We start from the raw sequence: 12,428 nt of genomic DNA, 5'->3' as shown, positions 1-12,428 counted from the left end.
GGGTGATGGCGTAGCGCGTGGCGTAATCTGTAGTCACAGCGATCCACCTGTTCCCAGAGGTAGAAAGAGTAAAAGGACCAAGTAAGCCTAAACCAACCCGAAAGAATGGCTCCGCGGGAATGTCGATTGGTTGAAGGTACCCAGCAGGGAGCGTCGATGGTGTCTTGCGTCGCTGGCATTTCTCACACGCAGCTACGTATCTTCGAACGGAGCGAGCAAGCCCTGGCCAAAAGACGCGTCGGCGGATGCGGTCGTAGGTACGTGACACACCGAGGTGATCGGCAGTGGGGAGGTCGTAAAGTTCGTGGAGAACAGCCGAGCGAAGGTGTTTAGGTTGCTATCGCCATAAAAAAAAATTGTCGCAGTTTCACCCGAAAGGCGAAGCACCAATTGCGATAGCAAATTATTTGAGAGCTATACGGAGTAAGGATAGTAGTTTTATCAGCTGTATAAACTTGGACATGCAGCAGCACCAGCAACGACCAGAAACACGCAGAACTGTTGTCGACGCCGTCGGCGTTTTGCCCGCGTTCGCACCGAACGCGCGCGGCGTTTTTATATAAATACGCATTTGGTGCCGCAGCTAAACGTCGCCTCCCCTCCCTCCCTCCCGTCCCCCCACAGCCTTTCGCGCGACGAAAAAAAGTTGCTTTTGCTCTCTATATATGGAAAGGAGGAAAGAGACGCTTAATTCTGCAGCCATTCAGGGAGCACGGCGCAGAGTGCTCCCTGAATGCAGAGTGCTCCCTGAATGGCTGCAGAATTAAGCGTCTCTTCAGGGAGCACGGCGCAGTTTGGCGCTGAGCCGTGCTCCCTCAAGGGCTGCAGAAGATAGCGCCAACCTTTTCCCTTTCCCAACGAACCACGTACTACTACGGCGCAGCACGCGTGGCGCTGAGCCGTGCTCCCTCAAGGGCTGCAGAAGATAGCGCCAACCTTTCCCTTTCCCTCAAGAACCACTTATCATCAGCACGCGCGTTTCCTCTCCGACGTGCGTTCGCTCCCCGTGAAAGCGCGCGTCTCTCGCGCCCTTTCAATCGCACATACAGCGTCCGGAGCTAACGCCGCTTAGACTAGTCTAGGTGGTGTTGCCGGAGCGCGGCGACGGTTTCATCGCCGTCGACGTCATACGGAACCTCACGGCGACGGCGACGGCAGAAATCTGCTTTGGAGTGTCCATATAATTGCTATCGCAATAAAACAGCATATCTTTCTACATACCTATGCATTTGTTATATCTAAGGAACAAACTTTACTCGCGTTTCTGCCTACCTGTGTTAATTGGAACGAAAACTACAATTATCGAATGCCTGCACATCCAAACCATATCAATAATTCATTCACGTATTCCAAGGAAACAGCAAACAGACTAGAGTGAATAGAATAAATATTTAAGGCACGCTACAGCGTCCGCGTTCGTACAAACGCGTTTAAGAAAATTGAATACTACAGACACGTTACGGACTTAACGCAAGTGCCTTCCATATTCTTTTTATGCGTACTTTCCAGAGGTACCTGAACCTTTGCGATACAATATATATATTTGGTGCATTTTGTTGTCATATCTCTCTTCTTCTTCCTCTCACACAACGTCTATTCGTGAGTGGCACGTGCAGAGGTACACAAGGAAAAGAAAGAAACAACAATGTTCGGATTCACATAATTCTTGCTTCAACCGTATGCCGACCACAAATTATGCTGTTTTTTGTTGTTGTCGTTTTCAATCCCTCGGTCTTGATATTTTCCTCGGCGATTCTCTTCTGCCATTGCCAGCCGCACCATTTGCAACACGAGCAAAACGCGGTTTCGAATCGACTTATTTGTGCGCAGCGTTCGGAGAGAACGCAGTAGCAGCGAACCTTGTTTTACGAGTCGCGTTCTAAAACGCAAAGGCTTCTTTTCCAAAGCAGGAATGCGGGTTCAGGTGGTTTCGATGTTGCTCTAGACGCAGGGCTCGCTTTCCTTGCTGTATCTCAGTAATTCAGCGCTCCTGTGGCCTAACGGATAAGGCGTCGGTCTCCGGAGCCGAAGATTGTGGGTTCGAGTCCCACCAGGGGCGTTTCCTTCTTTTTTAAATTTTATTTCTGTTAATATTATTATTTTTTTCCAGGCACAAGTCAGCACAGTTTTTCAGGGCCTTTTTGTACATAGAGCTCAGTTTGCGTCTTCCTCGAACTCGGGAAAACGAATGTCAGCGCTAAGCAAAGAACATCAGTGCCGAGTGGCGAATATTTATTAATATTTTGTATTTTAGCATCTGCTTTTATTATTGCGGCACAGACAGATGACGGATAGATTTACAATTGCCTACGCGGCTGCAAATCCGTGGCGGCAAAATGCAATAGCGCCCGTGTACTTGGATTTTGGCGCACGTTAGGGGGTTAAAATTCACCCGAAGCTCACCACCAAGGCGTCCATCATATATCCAGCGTTGCTTTGGGACGTCAAACCTCATGAATCGAATTATTCCTTGAGGTTGAGTTTTCCCGTGGTCACTTCGGACGTGATAGTTAAGTTCACGCTACGGATACGAATGCTCATCCATATCTTTCTTTCTTGGTTTGTTTTCTTTAATGCGATAGCATTGTGCGGGACGTTACCCGGCCTTCTTTATTAATTTAGACACTAAATAAAGCGGGTCCATCAGGGAGGCAGCGCATCCGAAGGTATGAGTATAGGCCCATCCTGATATACCAGTGCGTAATACTGTATGTGTCTTCGCAGGGCCGAATGTGGTTTGTAATGTGGGGCGACTCCGGAAGCATTGTAATATACGGCGAAATCAGGAACAAAGGTCGATCCTGATAATTATTTTGCATTAAAATCACTCAGGCGTAGCCTGAGGGTCTGTGAGTGATTTGTTTGTTTATTTGGTTTTCATTGTCTCGAACTTACGTCAGTGGCCGCAACTTGGAAGAGTAGTTGGAGTGGAGAACTGCGGACACTCGAGTTGCCATTACGGAGCGCACAGAATAAATCAAAAAGTGGGACATCAAAATGACTGAGGACGGCACAGAACGTTGCTACATCATACGGAGATAAAACTTCAATGAAGATGCCACACAAAAACTTCGAGCTCAATGAAAGACCCCACGCACAAATCTTGAGCCAGATCGAGTGCTTAGAAAACGATTCGCCTCGTAGGGATACCCGCTTCACAGAAAGCAGAGACAACCGGTAAACTTTGCTTTCTCGGCGGACGAGCATCGGATCTTCCTTTTTCTTGATCTTCATTACACGTCCCTCCACCGCGCTTTTGTTTCGTCTCTCGATTTCTACGCGCTCTAGTCGTTTGCGCTTTCTGTATCGTTCGTTGGCGCATCAAAACAAACCGCCACTGCTTTGTAGCTAGCTGTTGTGCTAAAGGAACGACGTCGAAAGCAGCTTGCCGCCGCCGGCCGGAAAGATAGCGCTAGCAAATGTGTTGTGAATCGCGAACCAAACTAGCGTGCGAGCTTTGTTTGTACGAGTTTCTACGTGTTTCTTTCATTCTCTCGTGTGTGTACGTGTGGGCACGCACGTCTGTATGTACCTGTGTGTGGGTGTGTTTGTGCATGTGTGCGAGATACCATTCTCTGGCATGTAAAAAGGAAACGAGGGAAACAAGACAGTTACATCAGCGCATACTGCGACTGCACAAAATTAAAGAAACTGAGATTAAGGCGTACAGGTGCATTTCGTAATAACTTTCGAAAGAACCACATTTTCTTTCTTTTTTGTGTTCTTTGTTCTGTTTTCGAAGGAACGGAAACGCGCGCAGTTGTGCTGCTTCCACACAGCCAGTGTCTATGAAGATAACACGGAAGCTGGGTTAAGGGATGGGGGGTAGAAGTAGAACAAGCAAGTTAAACTTGACACTTAGAACAAATAAAAGCGGTGTACGTAAGCGAACATCAGGGGAGAAACACGTTCGGAACAGGAGGCACCACTTCGTACCGCCACAGTACTCCCAGTTCATTATTATCAGGTCGCGTCGCAAAGCACGAAGAGCAACTCGGAACGCTAGAGCTACACACGCGCACTCGGCGTATCGGCTCCTCTTTCTGACGCTGGGCAACATATATTTCCTCTGGTGAGAGACAGCACAAAGATAACGCGGGAAAGAAAAAAAAAGAAAGAGTAGCTAGTGGTAGACAAAAAAAAAAACGAAATGTTCTCAATGCCGAGACAGTGCAGCTTATTGAGATAGGCGAAGAGAATGGAATGGATACGAAAGGAAAAAAGAAAGAAGAAAAAGAAAACCGAAGAGAGTCCAGACAGTGCGCGTCGACGTTGGCTTCGCGTACACACTCTGAGAACAAACCCATAGCGCAGAGCCGGCGGAGGCCGGTGTCAGCGGGTGCTGTAGGGACCGACTCCCGGGGCTCTGTAGCGCAGGGCATGAGAAATGGCCGCGGTGGAAACTGAAGGGAGAATGAGAACGAGGACGAGAAGGAGGTTGAGAAAGAGGAAGAAGTAGAGAAAGCACAGGCAGGCGGAGACGCAACATTGGCATGGGAGAAGCGGGTAGGGGGGGGAGGTACCAAGCCAAGGTGCGTATACTACTACTAGCACCATTACAATCGTCGAGGTAATACCGCCGGCGTTCTCCGTGCCTTAGACGGCGGCGTTCGCTCGAGAGGCTCTGGCTTCCGAAGGCACGGCGTGCCCGCCTCGACTTCTGTAATAAGAAGTGGCCCCGAGTCGTACCGCCTTGGAAGGCTCGTAAATCAAGCAAGTGGCCGATATGAATCACCTTCCACTCGCTCTGATACTCTCTCTCCTCTCTTTCCTCCTGTACCCTCTCTCTCTCACCTTACCAGCGCGCTTGTACTAGCAGGCGCTCGCCTTCGTGCTTGAGGCGTTTTCGGGGGCCTAGGAAGCTGCTTCGCCAGATATCTCCCGCAAAAAAAGTGCCGCTCGCATTCCTCGTTTGTTGTAACTGCCAGCTCCCTATTTTCGCTTATTTCCTTATCAGTATTTCTTTTTTTTTTTCGTTTGGTTGTTTTTACGCTCATATTCGTTGTCGCCTTTCTGCGCATCCAGCAACCTAAATTACCGATTTGAGAAATAAAAAGAAAATACTGAGAGGCGATTCACCGGCGCCGATTTTACGATTACCTCACGTCGCGTTCGAAGTGCGCTCGCCACTTACGACTGCGGCGTCGTAGCCGTGGTACATAGCGAAAATCTTGATGTTGGCAATAAAAATGTGGTCATTTATCGATGTATTTTTCTTCTTCCGGATTTTTTTTTCTTCTTCTTTTTTTCTACATTGCGGAACTTAGGAATAGTAGTGGCATATTATTCTTTGCACATGCCTATCTTCCTCTAATGTCATGTCCTGACGATGATTACATCTTGGCCAAGTGAAATGAATTTTAGATGTGGGATTGTAAAGCAACTCGATATTTTTATGATAACACCAAGAAACGGAGACTTTCAGCATCTCAAATAGCCAGAAATAGGTGTCGTTTTCTCGAAAATACTTTCAAAGAGATAGAGAGAGGGAGGGAGAAAAAAAACAGAGAGGGTTTTGCAGTGAGTATACTGTGCCCATCAAAGGGAAGTAATCTGTGTCATTTTCTGCGCTTTTCCGGAAAAGCTTCGCAGACAAATCACGTATGTGGAGTCACACGGAGCCTATAAAATCGACTTTCAACGAAGTTACAGCTAGTCTATATATCAGGGCAAATAAGGTAGGAATTAGTAAGAGCTATGACAGAGGCAGACGTAGTTAAGGTAACGGCTAGCCGTTTCGACGTTTACGTTTCCTACAAGTTAGATTAAGTCAGCCGCAGATTTTAGCGTCTACGGTTGTGTTCCTCTTATTTAGCGTTTTTTTTTTCAGTGTATAAGTCGTTAGTCCCAAAACCAATATCGGATTGGAGTGAGCTCGTTCATTCTTCAACTATTGCAAGAAGCACAGCACTTAAATCCAAGGGAGTGCTGGAGGGCATTAAGAGCACTAAACTGAAAGAAACTGCAAGCTCTACCTCAAATGTCAGCGACCACAATATTAACTATACCAAAAAGAGACAAATGTAGCGCACCTCTGTTTTAGGAGAGTGTCCACTGCGCGTTTATGCGAAGGGCCCTACCGTCACAGGTCTCAAGCTATACAATTTAACTTCGGGCAAGATGTGATATCACACTAGGCAGGGGCTGAAAGTGAAGTTATGTCAGCCAAAGAATGTAGTAATAATGAAAGGAACGAAATTCCAACTGCTCATTACTTCTATTTAGAAGACGATGTTTTGTGACGCACAGGAACACAGGGCGCTGGGACACGTGCTTTGGCTTGCTAGCGCTCCTGATTCTCCAACTCCACCTTCCGCTTCTGTGCCACGTTGTGAATCAAAGTACAGGCTCATAAATCTCATGACGACGACCACAGGTTCAGCACACATTCATTGCATGTCTCCTTCCAACCCATTTTCTTAAGGTATACAGGCGGCTCTTCCTTGTGAGTTTTCATTCTTATTTATTTCATTCCCTCTGTGTTTCTCGCGTACCGCCTCGTTAGTTGATTCTGTGGATGTGCATGGCCTCAGAGATCCCACCAGTACCGCTGCCATCTTGAAGGGCACCGGCTGTGCGTAGTTTCCTACAAAAATCACTAGAGGGAAACCTGGCCCTGCTGCCTACGTGAGCTGCAAATATGGTGATTATGCCAGTGTGCGAATGATATGAGTAGTAATGGTTTGCATAAACTTCGTTTGTCTAGCTTCAAAGGACATTGTGACCTGGCAAATTGATAATTTCTAATAATTTGTTTCGTTTTGTTTTAAATGCAAAAATCCGCAGTTATTATGCTTGTGTACAGAGGCTCATTAACTCTACGCGTTCAGAAAACTACAATTGCTTTGAAATATAGAAATATAAATATAGGTACCAGAATGTATGCAGCCGCAAAAAAGAAGACCAGACAAAATCAAGTGGTACTTTCAGATACCATTCACATGGTATCTCAAAGATTGCAGAGCCACATCTCCCCCCTAGTAATTTTAGCAGAAAAACGAAGCATGCTCAACAAGCGAAAAATGTGTAGGACTTTATGACACCTCTATTACTTGAGTACGAACAACTGCTTCACACGCTGACCTCCTTAAAGGAACCCCGGAAGAGGCGCTAATGAAAATTTCGATAGATATCTCTAAACAGGGCTGTCTCTGCAACATTCAATAGTTGTATCCAGTGACTCCGTTCTTGCAGCTTCTTCGGAAACTAAGCAGCGTAAGTGCGACCAGGAACAAAACCACAAGGAGTACCACACGCCACGCATAAACACCCTCTGTTTATTGTGACTGAAAAGCCTGGCGGACAAGCGCAAGACAAGACCGTGTCAGCTTAAACACAACATAGCCGCAGTGTCTGAAAGAAAAGAAGAAGAAGAAAGAAAACACAGAGAAAAAAAGGCTGAGGACAAATCGTCATTCTACAAACATTTGGCAGTTAGGCGAAATAGTAGAGACAAGCAAAGTGTACATCAAAAGAACTGCACGAAAGTTATGTTCACGGAATCAACGTGCATGCGAAAAGAATACGCGATGCGTTTCATGAACATCCTGGAATCACGTGACTGAAACGGTAGCTCAGTAAATGTGATCGGGGGACAATAAGCAGGGTGGAACAGAAGACCAGTGAGTGTCCAAAACTTCTACTTTTTGCCTCTCTCTCTCTCTTATTTGCTTTGAGACACATTCTCCTAACCCAGAAGGTACTCGTCTTGTATCCAGTGTAAGACGCGCCAGCAAGGTGGGGAAGCTTGCTACATGCAACGCCGGCTGGTTTCCCAAAGGAGCCTCCGAGCTCGACTAAGCCAGACCTCTACGGGTACTACAAGTCTGGGCGCTTGGAGGTTGTCGAGCAACGGCCTTCGCCTCTGTCGGTTTTCGAGCAACCTCCTTTCTCAGCCACTCTACCTTCAAGAGTTTCTGAGCCACTCGCGGCGTTCCTTCGCGACGCTGGCCTTTCACAGCACGCGCACAACTTGTACACCGCCCGAAACAACGAAAGTTAGGACGCCAGGAAGCGAAGTTGGAAAATAACTCCTCCTCCTTACCCTCTGCCCCCCCCCCTCCCTCCTCAGCGGCAGCCAGCAAAAAAAAAAAAAAAACGTAAAGCGTAGTTTCCATCGAAGAGGAAAAGGGCGGGGATGAGCTTGAGGGTGAGGTTTATCTTGGAAACGGAGGTAAGAGGAGGTGTGCGCGTGTGTGTGTGTGTGTGTGTGTTTGTGTTTTTTTTTTTCTTCTTTTTTTTTACCTGTAGGGGAAGGGGTGAAAGTCGGGATGCGGGTGAGGCTGAGGTGTTAGGAAACGAGGAGCGAGAAGGCACCGGGTTTCTCGAGTGTCATTTCTCAAGCCACGAGGCGAGCCAAAGCCGACGTAATCTCTTCGCCAGAAACCGATCCCGGAGAGATTGGGGGCTCGCACCGAGGTTCTGCACTCTCGCGAGCATGCCCGGGACCTGCATGGCGTTGCTGTTTGCTGCTCTCTTGCTGGAACTCGCGTGTCTCGGGAAACCCAGGGAGATAGAGATGGAGAGTGGTGCGGGGGAGGGGTACAGAAAGGGCTGTCGTATACCCGAGGTAACAAACGCACGATCCCCGATGCCTCAAGACGGTGTCCTCTTAAAGAAAGGTATACAATACAGCGAAGAGGCATTAACGTAAGCACATACACAAAAGAAAAACAGAATAAACATGGAAGATCAGCAGGAATTCAACCTGCTAGCTCGCTGCCTACCCAGTGAGCGGAACGCCACTAGCAGATTTATTCCGGGAGAAACAGAATAAAGAAATAAAACCTACTGGTACGCGGAGGGTACAATACAAACACAGTCAACGAAGAGGCGAAAGGCGCGGAAGAACAAAAAGTCAATAAAAAATACGAAGCGCACGTATGTATGAATGGAAAACAGTTCAGATTCTGTAGTTTGGCAACACGGAGAGAAGCTAAAGAGAAAATTGTCCCAGAAATGATGTCTGAAGGCTGTTTATGAAAACTCGGTAGCATTTCTACGTTTCGCCATGTTTTAATACAACTCGGAAGTCTGTATATGTTTACTGTGACTAGATCTACGATGGTGAGCGTTATTGTGGTGCTGAGTAGACGCCCATGGGAGCGACTATATCTGGGTGAAAATGTACGGCTAAATAGAATACCTGTAGCTTAAGTGTATACATTTGTTTGCCTTTTTTCAATACTTGTAAAATTGTGCCCGTGATCTTTACAGGAGGGTATTAAGTTGGAGGCTTACGTTACATCACTAAAGAAGCGTAATGTTGCCTGTTAAAACCATCTTGTGAACTAGCTTGCAACACAACTTTCATACTTTATTTAAAGGCGATGCAATGGAGTCGTGGAATAGTGGTATAGCGACGGTATTCTGAGGCACAGTTTATTTATTTATTTATTTATTTATTTATTTATTTATTTATTTATTTATTTATTTATTTATTTATTTAATTATTTATTCTTTATTTATTTATTTATTTATTTATTTATTTATTTATTATTTATTATTTATTATTTATTTATTTATTTATTTATTTATTTATTTATTTATTTATTTATTTATTTATTTATTTATTTATTTATTTATTCGGCGAGTTCTCTTATCGCGCTGAGATTTGCCTGTCGCGCTCATGTAAACGCTAGCCGGTCGTGCTGAGCAAACGTCGAGTCGGTCATTTGCAGCGCACATCTAAACAAGGTCAAGTCGAGTCAGTGGTTCGCAGCCAGCAGCGATTGAACGGTCACGTCGTCTTACACCTGGCTTCGAGGCAGGCTGTAGCAAAAAAAGAAGAAAAACATCTTAATGTAAATGCTGTTGAGTCGGTCTGTCTGAGCTCGACTTCTGACTCGACCTGCTAGCGTTGGGCTCCTGTAAACATAGTCATATCATCTCAAAGCGCTAGATTCCACAAGTTAAGGATGAAAACGAAACTGGTGCGGTCTCTTTATTTAACAGTAAACTGTTGCTATGCGACGCGGCGTTCGCGCCAAGCATCTCGAAACGCTGGCTTGCACGATGTAAAGAATGTTAGGGTGGTTATTTGTTCGCGCTAAACATGCGTTTGTGGTCTAATAGGTAGAGCATCGAGGACGCTACGCTGGAGCACAATGTTCAATTATCTTCATCGGACACGCAAATTTAAATCGACCAGTAGTGTGTCGCGTGTCGCCTTCCCTGATGTCCATGTCAGTGTTCTCGGCTGTAAACCTTTCTTGCAATGCACAACCAACGAGCACAGGCAAGCGTCATTCTCATTCATCGATGCACGCTCACATATAATCTCTCTCTCTCTCTATAGCCCACTTATTCTGCAAGAGTGCTTTTTTGCCTCTGTTTTCTTTCCTTCTGTTTTTTTTTTCTTGAGAAGAAAACGTGTGTGGGTCCCACCGTACCTACTTCTATGTAGGACGCTGCCGAGAAGGGCAAAAATACGAAATGAAAGTTGCGGGCGCTCGGCCAGAACCGCCTTTGCCAAAATGCGCACAACTTTCTTCCCCTTCTGGAGGCAAAACAATTAAATACTATAGGAGATGCTCCCCAGCGCCATCGTTCTGCACAAAGAAACACATTTCTAGCGAGTTTTTTTTTTCAAACATGGAGAAAAAATAGGCAGATAAACCTGCGAAGATAAGTCGCTTTTCTGGCGTCGTCACCGCCTTTTATTGCTAGCGAAAGAAACATGCATTTGGGCTCCCAACCTTGGCCTCTTGCATTTTCACTCATACCACAACGTTATTTTCTATAGAACTGAGAAAAAGAAGAGAAACAGAGACACAGCAAACTGCGCCGAAAATTCTGTGCAGTGATCCTTATGGTAACACTCAGGCAGAGTTAATGAACCGGTAGGAATCGGTGTTAAGTTTTGGTTTGTTGCTACTGATTGAAACGGTTCACCACTCTCAACATTGCAAGCCAACTTTCTGCGTCAGTGTCTCACCACCTTTTGTTTTGTAAAACAAGATATCGGCACCCACTTGCATTTGGCGAGTGGATTTCAAATTGACTCTGGTTAAACTACTCCTCTACTGAGATGACATCGAAACAAATCTGCCATTCAGTGTGTCCTGGAATCACTTAGGACAACTTGCAGTGGTACAATCTTACCCTACTTATCTGGTTAACCTTTCTTTTGGGTAATCTATTCATCTATTGCAATTACACAGACACCATAGAGACACTGTTCCTCCTCCTGGCATACCCTTGGTGCTCAGATCATGGCCATCAAGCGTCTTCAGGAACCAGGACAATTTCTAATCGAACAAGCTTGCCCTATCCTTTCCAACCCTATCCTTCGATTACTCCGTTGGTGAAACAATAAAGCCAATAATGAGGGTAGGCTAATGGCGTGGAAGGTAGCACCACCACACGTGCCCTGGCTACGGTTGCGGCCAGAAGCACTTTGTTAGGAAGGTCACTACAGAGTTACGTCTTTTTAAGCGGCACACATGGACATACGACAATAGACACGTGACGCGACGCTATAGGAACAGTGGTGGGTGGCATACGTTTCCATCTTGTTGGATAGCTACCATCACCTTTAAATGTGAGCAGCCACTTATATATCGTTGATATGCAGAAGTTTGATAAAACCACTGCTTTCCCCCTTCCCCTCCACCCTCTCCCATCCCCCTCGTGAAATTATTACCCGCATGGCTGAGCTGCGCGATTTGATATGACGCATATCCGAACGGTTTCGTGCGATGTGAAACTTGTCACTTAACGTATACAGGAAACCGAACAGTAGGAACAAGTTCCAGGTAAACTCGCACGTATTTATCAATTTAGTTATCTCGCAAAATGGGCATGAGCGACGAAGAGCTACATCAGCAACGCACTCCTCTGAACGTGAGATCTCGGCGTTCCATGCGCTGCGCGCCCTGTCGCCGGCCACGACAAGGAGAGTGGGTTCGTCGTAAGAAAGGCCAGGGACAAGGAAGAGCCGGCGGAAAGTGACAAATACGAGTGTGCCGCGCCAAGGAGAAATAAAGAAGCCAGGCCTGAAAAGGGAACGAGCTAAGATGGCCAGAAAAACAAGAGCGCCCCGCAGAGAGGAGATGGGGTAAGAGAGAGAGAAAGTCCTCACTCGTTTCTTTGTGGGAAGCAACTCGAGCGTGAATGACGTAACAAACGGCCGCCCCAGTCCGGCGGCATGTTGTCGCGGGCAAAGAAGGGCCGAGGAGGTTCCGTCGGCTGTGACGGCAAACTACAAGAAGCCCGGAGCAAGCACGCGATAAGCACGAATAAGATAAAAGCATCGTTAGAAAGCGAGAAAGACAGAGAATGAAAAAAAAAAGTAAGTCGGACAAAGATGTGATGGGCCCTATATAAACTGTTTCTCTATTTATTTCGCGACTCCCTTCTAGTTATACCTTTGGAACGGAGCCACGAGACGCTGCTGTTAATCTTTTTTTTTTCTTCCTCAACCGAAT

At 46.3% G+C, this 12,428-nt stretch overlaps 1 protein-coding gene and 1 non-coding gene across 2 annotated transcripts in view; one reads left to right on the top strand and one right to left on the bottom strand.

Moving 5' to 3' along the window:
* The window catches only part of LOC119461001 (glutamate receptor ionotropic, kainate 2-like), a 354,408-nt gene that overhangs the window by 152,498 nt on the left and 189,482 nt on the right, over positions 1 to 12,428 (bottom strand). The window lies entirely within an intron of this gene.
* Trnar-ccg (transfer RNA arginine (anticodon CCG)) lies at positions 1,987 to 2,059 on the top strand. Its single transcript has one exon. It is a non-coding gene; the product is annotated as a tRNA-Arg (tRNA).

The sequence above is a fragment of the Dermacentor silvarum genome, chromosome 8 (genome assembly GCF_013339745.2).
Source record: "Dermacentor silvarum isolate Dsil-2018 chromosome 8, BIME_Dsil_1.4, whole genome shotgun sequence".
Classification (NCBI taxonomy): Eukaryota; Metazoa; Arthropoda; class Arachnida; order Ixodida; family Ixodidae; genus Dermacentor; species Dermacentor silvarum.
Note: the sequence above shows the minus strand (reverse complement) of the source record. Positions and strands in the feature narration are given on the sequence as shown.